The 4,138-nt window shown below is 38.6% G+C and overlaps 1 long non-coding RNA gene across 1 annotated transcript; it reads left to right on the top strand.

Annotated features, from left to right (window-relative positions):
* Positions 1–414: 414 nt before the first annotated feature.
* Positions 415–2,219, top strand: LOC119294132. The gene is made up of 3 exons (XR_005143351.1): positions 415–575; positions 1,774–2,019; positions 2,113–2,219. It is a non-coding gene; the product is annotated as an uncharacterized LOC119294132 (long non-coding RNA).
* The last annotated feature ends 1,919 nt before the right edge of the window (positions 2,220–4,138 follow it).

The raw sequence follows: 4,138 nt of genomic DNA, 5'->3' as shown, positions 1-4,138 counted from the left end.
GATATATCTAATTTCCCCTTTCAATCAATAAAATAATAAATAAAATATACTCTATTTTTCCATTCCAAAAACACTTTTTGGAAAATTTCCATGCCAAACAAATTAATATATGTAACAATGTCCTGGTTCTTCCAAAACAATTTCCCCCCAATTCTCCTTGATAAAAAAAGAATATATCTAAATTTCCCTTCGGTTCTTGACCATGGCGCTTACTTTTCCCTCTAATTACTTTTGCGCTTACTTCTCCCTCCAATTAACTGGAAAACGCTAGATAAATTGGGTCTCAAACCCATCCAGTCATCCACATCTAGCCCAGCCGCCCACCGTTCGGCGGCTACCTCGCCGCCCTCCAACGCCCAGCACGCCGCCCCTTCAGCACCCAGTGCGACCGCCACCTGCAACCACCCCCCCTCCTCCCACCCCCATCTCAACCCCCGTATGATCTGCCGCTTCCTCGACCTGCCTCGGCGCCGCTTCCTCGATCTGCCTCGGCGTCGTTTGGATCGTTGCGGCGACGACTTCGTCGGTTTTCAGCTCCGGCACCTACATCCTGAAGGAGTACAATCTCGTGTCTGGTATGGATCTGAACGCCCACCCCTTCCCTGATCTGACTGCTAGGAATTCTATGGGGTGCATGCTAGGTGAAACATCACTGTACCGATGCAGGGGTGGAGACAGGGAGGGGCGAGCAGGGGTCAGACCCCTACCAATCGCTCGCCCCCCTCAACAATTCGTAGGACAGTGTGTACTGTAGATGCCTAATGGCCGCAGCTAATTGCGTAATTATCCCATACGTAGACAAATAATTAAACAATCACTGATGTAGAAAAGCCCATAAACCATGTACGGTTGTGTCTGACTATAGTTTTGCCATGTACTGTTCTACACTTCTGCTAGATCAATCCACTGACTATTGTTTAAATTTGATCAGACTTCTTGAGAAATATGACAGACCTTAAACTAGTTAACTTGATCATACTTCTTGAGAAATATGACAGACCTTAAACTGGTTAATCATGATCAAACCCTACTCTACTCTTCGATTTGATGCAGCCGATCTACTGCAACAGTTTTGACTGCGTAAATTGAACCATTAGATCAAATGACTGAAATTAGGAACAGAGAAAATGCTTAAGATTTTGTTTTCCCTTCTGTTTAGGGAAGCAGTCAACATCATCAGTTCCTCTACTTGTAGGAGCATCTAGCTTCTTTGAAGATTCTGACAGCTCACCCATCCTTAAATTATTTGGTATATTTGCATTTCAGTCAATTTTTCAGTGTCCCTGACGTAGTGATGGATTTTATATCGCCCCGAATAGTTGGCCTGATGTAGCAATATCATGGCGAACATCCATACTAATATTATTCGTTGGCACACTGGCCACCTTGGCTGTTGCTTCTTAAACGACTTATTGGGATGACACGTGAGGCAACATGTCGCTGCTCTTCTATCACCTAGTGCTTAACATAATGTTAGCTGTCGGTTGAATAATGCTCAGTTTGCATAATTTGTACACTTTTTAACTTAAACATGTCCCGAATCCATATGTCAACAGTGTTATATCTGAGTATGGGTGTGGCTGGACCCATGGTCTTGTACCTCATCTCTCTCTTTTGAGTTATAATAAGTTGATAGTGCATTGACGTGCTACTGTGTACTTCTCTGCCCTCTTCATTCACATGTCTATTGGCAAATTAAATTGTCAATGTTATGTCATTAGTTAATTTGTCTTTACTTGTAATGGTTTAATCGACATTTTTATATATATCTAGGATGGCGACGGACATGTTGACCATATACCTGCACTATGAAGATACAAATCAGGAAGCCAAAATTTTACAATGATCCATGATGAAGCGTCATGTCTCGTATTATGACTTAATCTTGATGATCGAGGAAGTTGGCTTTCAGGCAATTGACTTTCTGTACTATGCAAAAAAAAACCCCGTCTAGGCAGCTCCTACTTAGTTCACATTTACGATCTCTTTCTGTACCTTGTTATTGATTCTGTGCTAGAGGTAATTTTTGTACCTTTTGAGTTTTGAAGTTGTAGCTTTCTGTAGCTTCAAGGTATGAATACCATTCCATCTAATATTATTGTATCTTGGTAGGTGAGGGAAACGAGGGATCTTACAGGTGAATCTGTTTCAAGACCGAACCAGCAAGGGACTAGAACTGCACACCTAGCTCGCTCAAAAAGAAGGTGCACTTCTTCCATCAAGGTAAAGATTCACCAAGGAGCATGGTTTACTGCACCCAAATTCCCAACCCAAACCACATTATGATGCCTGCTTAAAAATGGATTTTGTTACAAATTTTGCTCAATCTGCTATATGCAAGTAAAGGATACATTTAACCAAGCATGAGCAAGCGAGGTGACCTTGGGCATTAGACTTTGTTGCCAGGTATAGTTTATTTAGTTTTTTAGGGCACCTTACTGGGCTGAAATTAAAAAGATCTCATATTGTTCATGCAAATTATATTATCATGTCGTAGAATGCTAATATTGATCATAATATAGGCTGCCTCCAAAGTAATTTTAAAGACTTCAACGTATCCCAACAAGCGGAATGCTGCGTATGGTACTATTCGGAGTACTGATCCAAGAACTAAGGTTGGTGGTATTGAGTTAGGTGCTGAATTTGCCCTTGTGCGCATAGATCAACCTGTAGTTGATAATGAGGAGTTGGTAAGGGAAGTTTTTGATTGCAAGACAATTGGTGAGGCTTTCACTTCATGATACTTAACTTCCTGGCCTTCAGCTTTTGTAAGTTCAAATCTTCCCTTCCACATTCTGAAATCATATTTGTGTACATTTAATAACAATTATCTAAGCTGCAATTTTCTTTTACAGATTCAAGAGAAGGATAGTTGAGTTGCAGCTTAATTCTTGGATCAAGAAGCAAACAAAATTTGAAGATTTAAGCTACAAATAGTTGCAGTTTACATTGATAGATTTAAAATTGTAATATCATCCACAAGATCTTTTTATTTCGCCGAACTGATGCAAATGCTATGGTGTAATATTCTCCATAATTGTGTTTCCTATGATCAAAATGATATGATTGATATCTTTATTGTAATACGTATGTATCATACACTCTTGTATATTCGTAATAAATATCTTCATATGAATTTCTATATGTGTTGTGCTCAGTTTCATTATCATTTTGACGATTCCAAGCATAACTATAAAATGACTAACTATTTATGCAATTGCATCGATTTTATTAAATAAATTTATATTTCATAAAATGGGTATTGAATTTTGTGGTTAATAATAAAAAACAAATACATTAATTATGTTACCATATTGATATAGCGGTGTTACTGATGGTGTTACTATAGCTACAAAATTTGTTACTAGAGTAATTGACTACTATAATTATAGTGTTACGATACGTGGATATTATGTTACTAGTTGTGTTTCGATGCAAAAAAATGTGTTACCAGTTGTGTTACTGTAGTTACAGAAACATGTTACCACTGATGTTACGTCCATGAAAACATGTTACTAACGGTGTTACTATAATTACAAAAGTGTGTTACCGGTGTGTTCGGTAACACATAACGCACATGTTACTGTAATGCAACTGTAACACATTTTTTAACACATGGTAACAATTATTATGTGTGATAGTTGACACCACTTAGTAACACGGTCTAATGGAACACATTTCAAACTGTGTTACTATATGGCCTAGTAACACACTTTTGGGCCTATAGTAACACAAGACGGTGTTACCAAAGGTCTGTCCTCTTGTAGTGGAGTCGGTCGATGTGTGGAGTAATAGTAGTAGATGCAGGCAGAAGTCGGTCTACTCGTTATGGACGTGATGCCTATATACATGATCATGCCTAGATAATCTCATAACTATGCGCTTTTCTATCAATTGCTCGACAGTAATTTGTTCACCCACCATAATACTTATGCTATCTTGAGAGAAGCCTTTAGCAAAAACTATGGCCCCCGGGTCTATCTCTTATCATATTTGCTTTCAATCTACTTTTATTTGCATCTTTACCTTTTTGCATCTATATTATAAAATACCAAAAATATAATTATCTTATCATACTATCTCTATCAGATCTTACTTTCGCAAGTGGCCGTGAAGGCATTGACAACCCCTTTATTGC

The sequence above is a fragment of the Triticum dicoccoides genome, chromosome 4B (genome assembly GCF_002162155.2).
Source record: "Triticum dicoccoides isolate Atlit2015 ecotype Zavitan chromosome 4B, WEW_v2.0, whole genome shotgun sequence".
NCBI lineage: Eukaryota > Viridiplantae > Streptophyta > Magnoliopsida > Poales > Poaceae > Triticum > Triticum dicoccoides.
This window is presented reverse-complemented; position numbering and strand designations above follow the sequence as displayed.